This window comes from Ursus americanus, chromosome 6 (assembly GCF_024610735.1).
Source record: "Ursus americanus isolate L20-20 chromosome 6, mUrsAme1.1.p, whole genome shotgun sequence".
In the NCBI taxonomy this organism is placed as follows: domain Eukaryota; kingdom Metazoa; phylum Chordata; class Mammalia; order Carnivora; family Ursidae; genus Ursus; species Ursus americanus.
In genome coordinates, this window is record NC_142132.1 from 36929608 (window position 1) to 36946822 (window position 17215).

At 40.4% G+C, this 17215-nt stretch overlaps 1 long non-coding RNA gene across 5 annotated transcripts in view; it reads left to right on the top strand.

Annotated features, from left to right (window-relative positions):
- The window catches only part of LOC123800379 (uncharacterized), a 102569-nt gene that overhangs the window by 45031 nt on the left and 40323 nt on the right, over window positions 1-17215 (top strand). For 3 of the 5 annotated variants that reach the window (XR_015724774.1, XR_015724773.1, XR_015724775.1), the window contains exon 5: window positions 9457-9763. This is a non-coding gene — a long non-coding RNA (uncharacterized LOC123800379). Of the gene's footprint in view, window positions 1-9456; window positions 15823-17215 lie in introns of those variants that run through there. The other 2 variants (XR_015724772.1, XR_015724776.1) reach the window with 1 other exon arrangement.

The window sequence follows — 17215 nt, forward strand, 5'->3', positions numbered from 1 at the left end:
CAGAGTTGTCTTGCGGACCCTACTCCAGGGTGCAAGCAGCCGGTCTCTTGCTGAAAAAATGACTTTCCCATATGATATTCCTTTTATGGTGAAAGTGAATGGATAACCCAATTGGCAGATAATCCACAGGAGACATCCTCTTGCATCCATAGGATTTGAGGGATTCTCGGTTTTTTTAAAAAATATTTTATTGATTGGTGTACCTGGGTGGCTCAGTCAGTTGAGCGTCCAACTCTTGATTTTAGCTCAGGTCTTGATCGGAGGGTCATGAGTTCAAAACCTGCATTGGGGGGCATCTGGGTGCCTCAGTCGTTAAGCATCTGCCTTTCGTTCAGGGCGTGATCCCTGGAGTTCTGGGATCGAGCCCTGCATTAGGCTCCTCTGCTGGGAGCCTGCATCTTCCTCTCCCACTCCCCCTGCTTGTGTTCCCTCTCTCACTGGCTGTCTCTCTCTCTTTGTCAAATAAATAAATAAAATCTTAAAAAAAAAAAACCAAAAAAAGAAAAAAACCACCCCAAAACCTGCATTGGGCTCCATGCTGGGTGTGGAGCCTACTTTAAAAAAAAAAAAAAGAACGACTTTTTTACTGTGCAAGTCTGTCTCTGTGTGTGTGTGTGTGTGTGTGTGTGTGTGTGTGTGTGTGTGTGTGTATGTGTCTTGTATAAGAAAGTACTATAGCATTTTGGGGAAAATTTCAATTGTGCAAATATGAAAAATATTTTTTCAGTATTATAAGTAGTACTGTATAATACTAATAAATTTTAATGTTATGCACAAAATTAAAAACAACGCAATTCCTTCTCAAATTTTCAAAGTTGTCAGGAATTGTGAATGTTCAAAAACTTCCGTGTCCAGTGAATTGGGAGCTGTGTTTATGGTAGTATCACTCCCTGTTGCCCTTAACACCAACATTTGGTGTAGTGCTATCTTTTTTTTTAAATGGTTTAACTATTTTTCTTTTCTTTTTTCTTTTCTTTTCTTTTCTTTTCTTTTCTTTTCTGTTCTGTTCTTTTTTTTTTTTTTTTTTAAGTAAACTCCACCCTCAATTGGGGCTCAAACTCACAATCCTGAGATCATCACATGCTCCTCGGACTGAGCCAGCCAGGTGCCCCTGGCTTAATTATTTTTTACTTACTCGTTATACTGCATTTGTCTCAGAAACTTTATTTGCTCATTTTCTATAACAAATTTATTGAGATATAATTAATATAACACAGAATGCAAGTGTGCAAATCAATGATTTTTGGTATATTCACAGAGTTATGCAATCATTACCACGACAGGCATACCTCAGATATCCTGCCGGTTCAGTTCCAGAACACCACAATAAAGCAAATACCACAATTAAGCAATAAATGCCAGTATAGACCTCATTCGTGGCAACCCTGAGTCGTTATATATTTCCTTCTTAGCACTATTTTAGTTGGTGTCTCAAATTTTTGATATGTTTTATTTTCACTTTCATTCAGTTTAATGTATTTTTAAAACTTTCCTCTGAGACTCCCCTTGACTCATAGATTTTCCTACAAATGTACTGTTGAATTTACAAGGGTTAGGAAAATTTCTTGTTCTCTGTGTTTTATTGGTTTGTAGTTTGGTTACATTGCGGCTGGAGAATGTACTATGTCTGATTTCAGTTCTTTTAAATATGCTGAAGTTTGTTTTATGGTACACGTTCCATGGTACTTGAATGTGTATTTGCTGTTGTTGGGTGAAGTGTTCTATGAATACCAATTAGATCTTGTTGGTTGATGTTGCCACTGAGTTCTTTTATATTCTTGGTGATTTTCTGTCTAGTTATTGTTTCAGTTATCAAGAGAGGTATTTTGATGTCACTAGTTATAATGGTGGATTTGTCTATCCTTCAGTTCTGTCAGTTTTTGCTTCACCTACTGTGTGGCTCTGTTGTCTGGTATATGTGCATTTAGGACTGCTATGCCTTCTTGGAGTAAACCCTATTATATAATGTTCCTCTCTTTGTTAGTAATTTTCTGTGTTCTGAAGTCTACCTTATTTGAAATTTATAGAACCACTCTTGCTTTTTTTTACATTAAAATTTTAAAAATTAATGTTGGCATGATATATTTTTTTCCATTCTATTACTTTCATTCGGCCTATAGGATTGTATTTGAATTCAGTTTCTTCTAGACAGTATAGTTGGGTTACATTTTAAAAATCCACTTTGGGGGCGCCTGGGTAGCTCAGTTGTTAGGCATCTGCCTTCGGCTCAGGGCGTGATCCCAGCGTTCTGAGATCGAGCCCCACATCAGGCTCCTCTGCTGGGAGCCTGCTTCTTCCTCTCCCACTCCCCCTGCTTGTGTTCCCTCTCTCGCTGGCTGTCTCTGTCAAATAAATAAATAAAATCTTAAAAAAATAAATAAATAAAAATCTACTTTGCCAACCTCTGTGTTTTAATTGGCAGTATTAGACCACTTAGATTTAGTATAATTATTGATATGTTAGGATTTAAGTCTGCCATTTTAGTTGGCAAAAATATATTTATATTTTGTTTCTTGTTTCTTTTTATTGCCTCCTTTTCTGTGGATTACTTGAACATTTTTTTAGAATTCCATTTTGATGTATATATAGCGGTTTGAGTGTATCTGTTTGTATAACTATTTTAGTGGTTGCTCTGTGTATATATATATATATATATATATATATGTAACTTATTAACTGTTTTCATTTTATTTGAGTAAAGAGAAGAACTCTTACCTCCCTTTACATCCTTTTTCCCTCTACTTTTTATAATTATTTTATTTATGTATTTTTGTTTGTTTGTTTGTTTATTTATTTATTTGTCAAAGAGAGAGGCAGAGAGAGAGAGAGCACAAGCAGGGGGAGTGGCAGCCAGAGGGAGAAGCAGGAAGAGGGAGAAGCAGGCTGCCCACTGAGCAAGGAGCCCGATGCGCCACTCCATCCCAGGACCCTGGGATCATGACCTGAGTGGAAGGCAGATGCTTAACCGACTGAGCCACCCAGGCATCCTGCTTATAATGATTTTAAAAAATATATTTATTTATTTATTTTAGAGAGAGAGAGAGAGAGAGCGAGCATGGGTGGGAGAGGCAGAGGTAGAGGGAGAGAGAATCTCAAGCCGATTCCATGCTGAGTAGGGAGCCCAACTCGGCTTGATCTCAAGACCCTGAGACCACGACCTGAGCCAAAACCAAGAGTTGGAGGCTTAACTGTGCCACCCATGTGCCCCAAGATTGATTCATTTTTAAATTTTTAAAAAATAGAATATAATACCATTTTTAAATTTTTAAAAAAGATTTTTATTTACTTATTTTGAGAGAGAGAGAAGAGTGAGCAGGAGGAGGGGCAGAGGCAAAGGGAAGGAGAGAATCTGAGGCAGGCTCTATGCTGAGCACAGAGCTGGATGTGGGGCTTAATCTCAAGACCCTAAGATCACTACCTGAGCCGAAATCAAGAGTTGGACGCTTAACTGACTGAGCCATCAGGCGCCTCAAGGTTTTCTTATTTTTAAAATAAAATATTTTATTATTTGTATATTATCTGTATATATATCTGTGTATATATATTATCTATATATCCAACGTGGGGCTTCAATGTAACTCTGAGATCAAGAGTTGCATGCTCTATGGACTGAACCAGCCAGGTGCCCTCCTTCTACTGGTTGTAATTGTCTTAAATATTTACATACATTCAGAATCTTATCAGACAACATTATAATTTGTGCTTCAACTGTAACATATAACTTAGAAAATTTAAGAGAGGGAAAGTCTAGTGTTTTTACTCATTTTTGTTTACTGTGTTTCAAGATTTCCTCCCTAATCATTTCCTCTCTGTTTAAAGAACTTCATCTAGCCATTTATTAGGGTAGGTCTAAGGGTGATAAATTCTATTATCTGAGAAGTCACCTCAGAGTGTGTTTCCTCTTCATTACTATCAGATACTTTTGGCTGGATGTAGGCTTTTGGGTTGGCATTTCTTTTCTTTCAGTACTTGAAAAATTTTGTGCCACTTGTTTCTGGCCTCTGTTGTTTCTAAAGAGAAATGCACTGTCATTCAGATTGTTTTCCCCCTACATAAGTAAGATGTCATTGTTCTCTTGCTGCTTTCAAGATTTTTAAAATTTTTAGTTTTCAGAAGTTTGATTATGATGGGTCTTGATGTGAATTTCCTTAGCTTTATCTTGTTTGGGGTTAACCCATTTTCTTGAATATTTGTATCTTTTGCTAAATTTGGAGAGTTTTAAACTATTATTTGTTCAAATTACTTTTCCAGTGTTACTCTCTTTTTCCTCTCCTGTGATTCTGATAATGTGAATGTTAATTTTTTCAAATTTAGTCTGTCAGATCCCTGGGGCTTTCTTTCTTTCTTTTTTTTCTTTTTTTTTGAGTCTACTTTCTCTTCTTTCTGTTGTTTAGATTGCACAGTTTCTATTGTTTTCTCTTATGGTTCACCATTCTTTCCTTTGTTCCCTTCATTCTTTTTTTTTTTTTTTTTTAAGATTTTGAGTAATCTCTACACTTGATGTGGGGCTGGAACTCACAACCCTGAGATCAAGAGTTTTACACTCTATCAACTGAGCCAGCCAGGCATCCCCTCTTCATTCTTTTTTATTTTGAGCCCATCTACTTTGTTTTTTTTTTTTTTTTTTTTTTTTTTAAAGATTTTTATTTATTTATGTGACAGAGAGACAGCCAGCGAGAGAGGGAACACAGCAGGGGGAGTGTGAGAGGAAGAAGCAGGCTCACAGCGGAAGAGCCTGATGTGGGACTCGATCCCGGATCGCCAGGATCACGCCCTGAGCCGAAGGCAGACGCTCTAACGACTGCGCCACCCAGGCGCCCCCCATCTACTTTGTTTTTAATTTTATTTATTATATTTTTCAAAACTAAAATTTCCATTTGAAGTTTTTTTTTGTATCTTCTGTTTCTTTGCTGATATTCTTCAGTTTTTAAATTTGGTTCAAATGTGTTTGTAATTGCTTGTTGAAGCATTTTCATCATGGCTGCTTTATTTAATTTATTTTTTTAAAGATTTTATTTATTAGAGAGAGAGAGAGAAGGAGTGAGAGAGAGCACACAAGTGGGGAGACGGGCAGAGGGAGAAGCAGGATCCCTACTGAGCAGGGAGCCCAATGCGGGGCTCGATCCCAGGACCCTGGGATCATGACCTGAGCCAAAGGCAGATGCTTAACCAACTGAGCCACCCAGACATCCCCATGGCTGCTTTAATGTTTTTGTCAGATCATTCTAACATCCTGTCCTCTTGGCATCTATTGTCTTTTTAAATTCAGTTTCAGATCTTCCTTCTTTGTGTTATCAGTGATTTTTGCTTGGAACCTGGATATTTTCATATTACCTTAGAAAATGCTAGATCTTATTTAAATCTTCTGTTTTTTTTTTTTTTTTAAGATTTTATTTATTTATTCGACAGAGATAGAGACAGCCAGCGAGAGAGGGAACATAAGCAGGGGGAGTGGGAGAGGAAGAAGCCGATCCCATAACGCCGGGATCACGCCCTGAGCCGAAAGCAGACACTTAACCGCTGTGCCACCCAGGCGCCCCTAAATCTTCTGTTTTAACTGGCTTTCTCTGACACTGCTCCAGGAGGGGAATTATGGGACACTGCCTCTTTACTGACAGCTGGAGGTAGAATTCTAGGTTTCCCACTCATTCTTCTTTGAAACCTCAGTTGGGGGCTTCTTGTTACTCTTGGGGAAGGTTGGGAGTTCTGGCACCCTACAGGGTCTCCACTTACACTGAGATAGAAATAGCCTCATTACTAATGAATGGAGACAAATGTCCCAGTTCCCTTCTTGGCCTTTCTGATATAAACTCAAAAGGAGACAGAAGAATTGAGACACATTAGACAGGTGAGGATGGAGGTCTAGGCCTTCTGCTCAGTCTTTACTGAGGTGATGGGATTGGGGCCATAGTTCTTTCTGTGATGTTTATCTGGGGCACAGTGATTATTGATTAGAAGCTTTCTGTCTTGCTAGGCTCCTTCTTTCCTGCTCCTTTGGCTAGATAGAACAGGCTTGTTTTGGGTTACTTGTTGTCTGTACCCTTTGGTGTTTCCAGTAGCTTTAGCTACAAATTTGGAATCTATGAGGCAAAAAGGAAACCCAGTGAATAGATCACTGTTTCAGTTCCTTGGATCTTGAGGTCTTTGGCTGGTCTGCCTTTTCTCCATCTTTCCATCTGCTTATATTTGTTTTATATATAATGTCCAGGGATTTTAGTTATACTAAGGAGGTACAATAGAGAAAAATGCATCTACCTTGCCTTCTTAGAAATGAGTGTCCCCCCTCCCATTTAAAAAAATATGCTTTTAGGTTCTTTAATTGACCCCGTGATTTTGCTAATAGGTACCTCCTCTAGCTTGCTTCTGTATGTATTTTACCCCATTGATCTGTGAGTACTTCTTTGTTCTCTACCATGGTAAGCTTGCCCAGTTTCATCTTGTACTTTTCTTGGCCAGACTTGCAATCACTTTCCCAAGGATTGCTATCTACATTTTACAGATAATTTCTGAGTACTATCCGTGTTCATTGCTACTGGGAGATCATTGCATCTAGGCTCTTTGAGCGGTCAGAGGTAGGAGACACATTGTTAAAAAAAATTGTGAAAATAGTATAATTTACATATAAAATTTTAATCTTGATTTCATATTTGAAATGAGTTTATTGCAATATGAACTGGTTTACAAGTTCATTCAATTTGAAGCATTTATCCAAAATGATTAATTGAATACTCAGTTCTTTCCTCATGTAACCACGTAATGCATTCTTTTTTTTTTATTATGTTAGTCACCATACAGTACATCCCTAGTTTTCGATGTAAAGTTCCATGATTCATTACTTGTGTATAACACCCAGTGCACCATGCAATACGTGCCCTCCTTAATACCCATCACCAGCCTATCCCATTCCCCCACCCCCCTCCCTCTGAAGGCCTCAGTTTGTTTCCCAGAGTCCATAGTCTCTCATGGTTCATTCCCCCTTCTGTTTACCCCCCCTTCTTCTTCCCCTTCTTCTCCTACCGATCTTCCTACTTCTTTTTTTTTTTTTTTTTAAAGATTTTATTTATTTATTCAACAGAGATAGAGACAGCCAGCGAGAGAGGGAACACAAGCAGGGGGAGTGGGAGAGGAAGAAGCAGGCTCACAGCGGAGGAGCCTGATGTGGGGCTCGATCCCATAACGCTGGGATCACGCCCTGAGCCGAAGGCAGACGCTTAACCGCTGGGCCACCCAGGCGCCCCCGGATCTTCCTACTTCTTATGTTCCATAGATGAGTGAAACCATATGATAATTGTCTTTCTCTGCTTGACTTATTTTGCTTAGCATTATCTCCTCCAGTCCTGTCCATGTTGCGGCAAATGTTGAGAAATCGTTCTTTTTAATGGCTGAGTAATATTCCATTGTATGTATGGACCACATCTTCTTAATCCAATCTTTTTTTTTTTTTTTAAGATTTTATTTATTTATTTGTCAGAGAGAGAGAGTGAGAGAGAGCACAAGCAGGGGGAGTGGCAGGCAGAGGGAGAAGCAGGCTCTCTGCCGAGCAAAGGAACCCCATAGGAGACTCAATCCCAGGACCCTGAGATCATGACCTGAGCCAAAGGCAGACACTTAACTGACTGATCCACCCAGGCATCCCCATGTAAATGCATTCTTAAATATTCTTTTTCATTGGTGTCAATTCCAAACTTAAAAGAAATTATAACAATAGAATACTTTTAATATATGCTAAGCAGTACTGGTTTTTTCTTCAAAAAATTCTTGTTTTTTTTCTCTTAGAGTAAGGTTAAGCCTTGTCAAGTAAGAAATCACAAAATACAAAGCAAAAAGAAAACGTTGAGATTCTGTTTGGAATATTTTGAAGACTGAGTCTTCTTTTTGTGAAAGTCCTAGGGATATCTACCCTTTCAAATCTTTTAAATGTTATACACCATGAAATGTCTTTTTTTTTTTTACAAGCTTACTTCTTTTATTAACTCGAATAACTATTTTGCACAATTTTTAAAAAGACTTTGAGAGAGAGAGAGAGAAAACACGAGGTGGGTGGAAGGGCAGAGGGAGAAGCCGATTCCCCACTGAGCAGGAAGATGCAGTGTCAGATCCCAGGACCTGAAATCATGACCTGATCTTAAGGCAGATGCGTAACCCCCTGAGCCACCTAGGTGCCCCTATTTTGCACAATTTTTGATGCTGCTGTGAATGGAACTTCTATTACCATGGGGAAAAAAGTAATTGGTGTTATATTTTACAAGAAATTGTTTTCTGCAAGGATAGTGATAAAAATTATGCATATATGATCGCATTTCTGCAAACTACAAGAAGGCTGTGTGTCTAACAGTTAAACACATAAATCTCAGGGAGTGGGAGGTGAAGCCGCGTCCATTGTTTCTTTCTTGTGGTTGTATTTTCTGATTTTCCTAAAATTTTCGTGTATCACTGTGTAATCTTTGCAAGCTAGCAGCGTAAGGAGAATAGAATGATAACTAAACATTTCATCATTATTTTCCCATCCTGGGAAAAGCCCTGCTGTTCGGCTGCAGTTCACTCGGAGGCTAGCGGGTCTCTGGTCTCCGCGTCTCGTTGCTGGGGCCGCGGCCATTTCCCGGAACGGACTCCCGTCTCCCGGAGCCTCTGCGGCGCACGCTCTCCGCCGGGGCTGATGGGAAGTCGCGTGCGGCCCCGCTGCGCACGGACGCTCGGCGGCGGGCTCCTACGGCTCTGCTGCGTGGGGGCATAGCCGTGCTCCGTCCGCGTGTCCTTACGGAACTGCGCACTAGCGCGGCGCGGACGGCCGCGGCGGCACGTGGCGGATAGTGCGCAGTTGAGAGGAGCTGATGCGCGCCGGGGGTGGCTCCCGACCCCGAGGTGGGGAAAGGCGGGCCGCCCGCGGGGAAAGCGGGGCCCGGCGCCGGCTGCCTCGGAGGGTTGCGGCCCTGGGCGAGTGCGCCGAGCCTGCCAAGGCGTCCCAGTAGCGCCCCCTGGGGGAGGCCTGGCTCTCAGCCGGCTTCTCTGCGCTGAGAACGAAAGCATCTGTGAGCCTAGTAGTCGTGGTGGTTAATGATAAAGCAGCTGGCATTTCTTTGAATTTTCACAACCATTTGTTTTAGCAGATAAAGAGGAGAGGTGATGATTCACCCAAGTGCACGAAGCCAGCAGGTGAGGGGGGTGGGTTAAAGGCCTGATCTGTTGTTCAAATCTCTAATAGGCCACTCTATCTGGAAACCAGCGTTGGGTTCCTTCACAGCCCCCAGGTGGCAAGGTGCGTTCCTGGCTCTCAGGAGCCGTGGGGTCAGAGTCCATAATTGAGACTATGGGCACCTCCCAACTTTCCCAGCTTGTGTGCCCAGCAGTTCTGATTTGAGCCTATAGAAGGTCGGTCTAGTCTGGGGGAGCAACCTTCGGGAGAGTCAGATTGGGGGTCTTGTATGAAGATTCCAATTAAATGATTTTGTCCTCTAGGTCCCAGTTCCGTTTCCCTCGGAGCAAAGCAATTCTAGGAAGATAAAAGGGAGGGAACGGCATAAATCAGAAACCCATCTGGAAGAAAACACCCCTGAGACCTTCCTCAGACCTTTCACCAGAGCTCTGAACAGAAGAGGAAGAAACCCCCAAAGAAACAGACTCTAGATTTCCAAGGCCAGAAGCAATTTTTGATCTCCCCGCCCTAAATGAACATGCTTTCAGGTGTCACATCTGACACTCACAGGTCTGTGACGGTGGAAGATCAAGACCAGGTTTCAGCAAGAGAGGTGTGCTGCCTTAAGTGGTGAGTGGGGCAGGCTGCACAGAAACGTCAGGGCTCTTTGGGGGGTTGGCCTGAGGAAGGGATCACCAAGGAGGAAGTTTTATTTAACTTCCTACACAGCCTACCTTTCCGTTCTCATTTTTCCAAATCCTGAACTTGTATATGGTGTATATCCATGTATTTAGTATCTAGATATTTTTTATTCTTTTTTTTTTTCTGAACTTTATTCTGAACTTAGAATCACATCGTGGTAGCGCAGGAGGGGTTTATGAGATTATCTATTTCTGCCTCATTTGAAAGAAAACATCTGGAGCCTGAGAAGGTAAATGAAATGTTACAGATCACTCCTTTGTTACTGATCAAGGCAGAAGAGTGTCTTGGTTTCTTGATTCCCAAGATGTCTCCTTTGCACAGCAAAAAAAAATTTCTTATCAAAAGGTTATGAAATTGCAACTAATTTGGGCAGATTAAAAAAAAACATTTAAAGTGCTGATTCTCTTTTTTAGAGTTTCTGTGAATTGTTCAACAATGTTTCCAGTGTCACATTGGTAGGAACACAGATAATGCAATCTCGTCGGTATTTGTAACCACATCAATTTAAAGAAAAAACTTTCTATATCAGTATCCTGAGTGCATATATTGGTTGTGTTCTAAGTTTTTTGTGTGTGCTTAAATCATAGGCAGAATATTAATATAATCAATGGATTGTGTATGTTTACTTTCACCTACTCAAAAATTGTACGTCTAAGCTCAATATGATCTAGTCACTGATGATACGTCTCCATGTTTTTTAAACTGCTTCTGTGGAGCATTTTTGAAAGGTGAGTCCAGGAGCTGCAAGGCAGGTTGTGTTTTTCCTGACTTCATTCTTTCTTCCTTCTTCCCCGGCTCTACCTTTACACTTCTCCATACTTTCCCCAAACCAGCAGAAAAGGAACAGATCCCAGGTGAATTGTTTATTTCTTACTTCCAGCTTATTTATAATGCCTTGTATGAGACTTTTAAGAGTTAGTAGATGAGAATGGAAATACAGAAATTACAAATCAACAACAGGGAAAAATACAGTAGCAGATCAAGAACAGGGTGATGTAATATATAGATACGTACAGGTTTTGTGATCTTGCAGAGTTCTCAAAGATGAGCTGCAGATTTGTTTCTGATCTTTCTGATAGCCATGGAAAAATACACACATCTGTTATATGATTTACATTTTCCATAAAGAGAAATCATATTGATGGTTAATGGGGCATGAAGGCTTCCTAGCGTTAAAGTCTAAAAAAAGTTCCTTCTTGCACTCTGTGTGGATGATGAAGTGTGCAGCCTTCCAACAACTTCCCTAAAAGAAGTGCAGCCTCTTTCATTGAGTAGTTCTTCAATGGGAACAGAAGTCTCGAGAGCTAAGGGAGAACTCAGTGAATGTAGATTTTCAGAGAATCAAAATATCGTGTCTGGTACTGCATGCTGTCCAATACAGTAACCAGCAGCCACATGTAGATATTTCATTTAGAACAATTAAAATTTAGTTCCTAAGTCACGTGTCAGCATTTAAATGCATGTGACTAGTGCCTACCAAATTGAACAGCAGTGCTCTAGACCATTTTCTGATGTTCCTGTATGATCCAGGGATAAAATGTAGAGTATCTGGAGAAAGCAATTGAGTGTATCTCCTTCACTGATTATTTCAGTAAATGATTCCCCCCCCGCCAATTAGGCTGTATTTATTGGCGTCACAGATAGTTCAGAGTTATACTTTTTTTTTTTCAAGATTTTTAAAAATTTATTTGACAGAGCACAAACAGGAGGAGCGGCAGGCAGAGGGAGAGGGAGAAACAGACTCCCCACAGAGCAGAGAGCTCCATGAGGGGCTAGATCCCAGGATGCTGGGATCATGACCCGAATGGAAGGCAGTTGCTTAACCGACTGAACCACCCAGGCGCCCCTACTCTTTGGCTTTTATGTCCATAGTTCTGTTTCACATTTCAGACCATTCTTGCTTCTTCCTTCCCAGTTGTCTTAATCTCCTTTTGTAAAGGTCACAATGACCTAATTATAATAAAATGATGGCTGTTACCAGTGCCTGCCGTCTCATGGACACTGTTGACTGTTCTTTCCTGAGAGTCTCTTGTTGGTTTCTCCAACATCACCCCACTGGCTTGTGCCTTTGTCTAGATTTTCTCTTTCATGGTGCTTTCTTTCATCCTTTTGCCCTTAAACATTATCATCCTCAGGAGACTGTCCCAATCTCTCTGCTTCTTGTTATTCTCATTGTCCCTCACAGATTCATCCTCTCTGTGCTTATAGCTGAGGAGTGCTTGTGGGACTCCAGAGTTTGTCTTTCCAGTGTACCTAGCTGCCGCTCCCCTGTGTGTAATTTGTTCAAAAGCAACAGATCCATAATTAAAGTATTGCTTTATTCTCTAATGGTGGCACTGCTTAGCCAGTCACAAGTGATAGAAAGCAGGTCCTAAACCACTCTGTGACTCAGTTCTCCTGTCCATCTAGTTAGTCATCCCATTCTTGTTTCTTTTAAATTGTTAAGATTTCTTAAATTTGTCTTTTCTGTCTTATCCTTGTAGCCTACCATAGCTTCATTTTCCCTTCTTTATTCCAGTCTTTATGCTTCTCTTCTACATCTCAAGCTTATTTTCAGTAATTTGTCTAAAATGTTCATCAGGTAGTGTTTCTTCCACTTTACTGACCGCCAGCCATCCACAGGGCAGAGTCCGAGATCCTGTGACACAGGAGGCTCCTGCCGATACCAGGACTTCCTATTTCCCATCATCGAATACCTACCACGGCTGGTCTACTATTTACCAGTGAAGTATTGAGTAACTGTGATATGTTTCTTCTGTGGATTGCTTTGTTTATATATTTACTCACTTTCCTCTATTTTTTATGACCTTGTAAAAATCCTTTATGTAATTTGGACAGTAATCCTTTTTCTCTTATTTATTACTTATCAATACTTTTTCTCACTTTCTTCTTTCTTTCTTTGAAAGACATAGTTAATAATAAAATTTAGTAACTTTATTAATAAAAATTTAAGTTGTGATATACTCAGTGCATTTTTTTAATGTCTTTAAAAAAACCATTTGCTTGGGGGCACCTGGCTGGCTCGGTCAGAAGAGCATGCAACTCGATCTCTGGATTGTGAGTTTGAGCCCGATGTTGGGGTAGAGACTACTAAAAAAAAAAAAAAAAAAAAGAAAACTTAAAAAAATAAAAAGACCATTTGCCTTTGACAAAATTATGAGGAAGAGTCCTTGCATATTAATCATCATTATTTTAAATAATCTGTGTGATAGGGGCGCCTGGGTGGCTGAGTTGGTTAAGCGTCTACCTTTGGGGACGCCTGGGTGGCTCAGTCGTTAAGCATCTGTCTTCGGCTCAGGGTGTGATCCCAGAGTCTTGGGATCGAGCCCCACATCAGTTTCCTCCGCTAGGAGCCTGCTTCTTCCTCTCCCACTCCCCCTGCTTGTGTTCCCTCTTTCGTTGGCTGTCTCTCTCTCTCTGTCAAATAAATAAAATCTTAAAAAAAAAAAAAGCATCTGCCTTTGGCTCAGGTCGTGATTCCAGGGTCCTGGGATTGAGTCCCCAGTCAGGCTCCCTGCTCAGTGGGGAGTCTGCTTCTCTCTCTCTCTCTTGCTCTCTCTCAAATAAATAAGTAAAATTAAAAAAAAATAAATTATCTGTGTGATAATACCAACATCTGTGTCATAACTGAGTCTGGTTCTTACTCCTTTTTTCTTGCTTATTGGCTTACCTTGTAGTTTTTTGTTGAAAGTTGGACAAGTATCTGGTAATAGAAACTGAGGTAAGTAGATCTTTAGCGTGAGGACTTGTGTTATTCTGGCCAGAAGTCGAGCTGTGTTTAATGTTTGTTGTAGCCATAGGTGTCGGAGGCTTCACTTATTTTTGTCTCCCCTCTTGACTTTGAGATTCCGTGAGGTCTCTGTGTCAGAGTGAGAGTCTGTGTCTTGCAGCTGTCTTAGCTCTCATCTATTGGTGTTATGCTGGAGTCCTCTTGGAGTGGTGATAAAGTGTGGCGGGAAAGCATTCTAAAATCTCATGATTATTATTATTATTTTGCTTGCAACCTTTTATTTTATTTTTTTAATGTTTTTTTTTTTATTATATTATGATTAAATCTCAGTCTTTCAGTGAGCCTGTGTCCCTGGGCTATGATTTTCACAAGTATTTCTTTAATGGTATAGTTTTCCCCACCCTGCCTCCTACTTCCTTCCTTGGCTGAGTGTCTCCTCTATTCCTTGAAACAATTATCTTTTAAAAACTATTCCCTTCCCTCTCACCTTAAGTGGGACAGGAAGGCTAGACATGGATAGAGTGAAGAATTCCCTTCCTCCAACTGGGATTAGATTTCAGAGTAGGCCTTTGTTATGAAGAAGATTCTGAATTTATTTCCACAGTGGTTACTGTTGCCCTATTCTTGCCAGGTCTAAGTGGATCTTTCTCAGATCTTCTTCATGAGAACCTGGTGAACTTGTGGGAGGGAAGGCCCATAAACGTGCGGTGACCCCACTAAGACTGCTGTACCCAGTTGTTTACTCTGATGCTTCTCTCAACTTAGCCTCCAGTGATTTTCAGATTTACCATTTAAGTATTCCTTCCAGTTTGTGGCTCTGGCAGCTTCTGCTCCAAATAAGCAGATGTCGGCTGTGACTCTCTGGATGTGCCTATCTCCAGATTTCAGGGTGGCAGTTTGCCTTGTGAGCTCCGTTCTCTGATGGGCTCAAGGACAGTCACTGAGTTTTAGTTTGTGTAGCTTTTTCTTGTTATAAGAATGGGAGTGGTGACTTCCAAGTTCTTTAAATGTCAGAGCTGAAACCAAAGTTTTGTTTTGTTTTGTTTTGATTCTGAACCTTTTTAATATGTCTCTTTCAATGTGAAAACGCAAAGGCTTTCGACTGTGAAAGTATCTTATTTACATCATGATTAATTCTTTTCTGTCTGTTCCTTTAATTTACTGGAATCCTTGTTATTACATGTTAGCTCTTCTGGTTATGTGAGCCAATACCATTGTCTTTGTATAGTAATTACTTTGCTTGGACTTGTTTGCTCAGGATTCTAGTTCCTCTTATATGGGATAGTTATTGGGCTTTACTTGATCTGGGTTGTATATTTCCTGAGTAATTTGATGGACAGGTTGTTAGGGTCTCTTGAGCAGATGTCACCCAGCAGATAAGAGAGGGCAAGTCAGTTTCTACTTTTGTGATGGCTAATAAGCTGGAAAACTGTTACTTGTCTATATTATCAGGAGAAAAGGCTCTACCTCCCTTGTACATTTGGCAGTCTTTCATTCTACATTCTAGGAGATTTGCAGAATTGGTCATTTATGTCCATCCATTCTATTTCAGGCCTTCTCTAAAGAGTTTTGATTTTGTTTTTCACAGTTCAGTAGTCAAGTTTCTCAATTTTTGAGAATTAGCTCTTGATCTCTGATGGTTCCTTGTTATTAAAGTCAGTCCTTAAGCAGTTGTCTTCTCAAATCTGTAAAAGCACCATTGGGAATTAAAAGCAGATTTTCTTTCATTTCTTGCTGTGATTTTGCTTTATCCATGTTCAGTTGTTTTGATTATCTTAGTTCTTGCCATTATGCCCTTGGTTTTTAAAAAACATCCTGCTTCTTCGTTTTCTATTCATTTTCCATAGGTGAAGAATTATGTGTTTAATGTAAATTGCTAGTTTTGTTTTCACCTTTTGTATAATTTTTTCTCATTTTTCATGGCCTATTCTTCCAGGCTCCTGTGTGGAGTTCTCTCTTTCTTTGGGAGCCATCTGACTCTGCTAGCCTCACCTTCCTCTTGGGCTTCCTCCCCTAGCTCAGAACCACACGTCCAGCCACCTCCTGGTGATCTCCACCTGTCTGTTCCACAGATATTTCAGGCACAACATTTCTAACTCTTATTTCTGTCCAACATCTTTGTCTCTGCTTCCCAGTCTGCAAATGGCACCTCGTTTACCTGGATGCTCATAAAGATACCCTGGGAGGCAGTTTCTTTGTCTTTCCTTTTGTACCATGAATCAAGGACATGATTTTTTCTTTTTCTTTTTTTTTTCAAGATTATTTATTTATTTGTCAGAGAGAAAGAGAGAGCGGGAGCACAAACAGGAGGAGCAGCAGGCAGAAGGCGAAGCAGGCTCCCTGCTCAGCAAGGAGCCCGATGTGAGACTTGATCCCAGGACCCTGGGATCGCGACCCTAGCTGAAGGCAGATGCCCAACCAACTGAGCCACCTAGCCGTCCTAAGGACGTGATTTTCTTTGAGCTTTTTCTGTTGGATCAAGTCTCTGTTCCAGCTCTCCATTGTTAGCCCCCGGATTAGGTGGTGAAAGGCAAAGACCAGGATGAGAGCTGACCACTTAATCCAGGGGTTAATAATGGAGAGGTGGAACAGACTTGACCCAACAGAAAAAGCCATATATGTAATTTAAATTTCTCTAATGGTCACATTAAAAAATATAACAAGTGGAATTAATTTCCATCTTGGGTTCCCTCCGGAATTCAGAACCATACGTCCAGCTCCCTGTGGAGCTGTCCGTCTACCTGTTCCGTAGACATGTCAGGTACAACATGCCTAAGACCTCTCTAACTCTTAATTCCGCCCAGCCTTTTTCTGCTCCGTATTTTCATTAACACATCTTAGATTCTACTTCGGCTGTGCTGAATTAGTGTTCTCTCAACCTGTTTGAAAATATTCTCTGCTGTATTTCTACACAGACTATTTATGGGAACTAATTCTCCAATCATTTCAAACTTACTATTTTTTAAAATTTGTATTTAAAACATTTTTAATTTGAGTATATTTGGCATGCAATGTTACGTTAGTTTCAGGTGTACAACATAGCATTCGGCAAGTTTGTACATAATGCTATGCTCACCGCAAGTGTAGCTGCCATCTGTCAGCATACAGCGCTGTCATTGACAGGATCATTGGCTATATTCCTTACGCTGTGCCTTTTATTCCCGTGACTTATTCACTCCATAACGGAAAGCCAGTATTCCCTACTTCCCTTCACCCATGTTGCCCGTCCCTCCACCTCCCTTCCCTCTGGCAACCATCACCCATCAGGTTGTTCTCTGTATTTATAGGTCTGATTTTGCTTTTTGTCCAACTTCTTATTGAGACTCTGAATAAACAATAATAATTGAGTAGTAACATCTTCTGACTTATCAAGAGCAAGGCCACTTGATTATTTGTCTGGTGTTTTAATTGACAATTGATGTTTCTTCCAGTATCCTCAACTCCGTGAGCAACTCTCCTCACCAAGAGGCTAATAGGCATAAACAAGTTTATTTTCTCTGGATATATTTCTTAAGCTATTTAATAAAATATTATATATTTTTGATGTATTATTATTATTATCATTATTATTATTATTATTAGGCTCTTCCATTAACTGTTTGACCCCTGGCAAGTCACTTTCCTTCTCTGGGAATTACTTTTTTTTAATC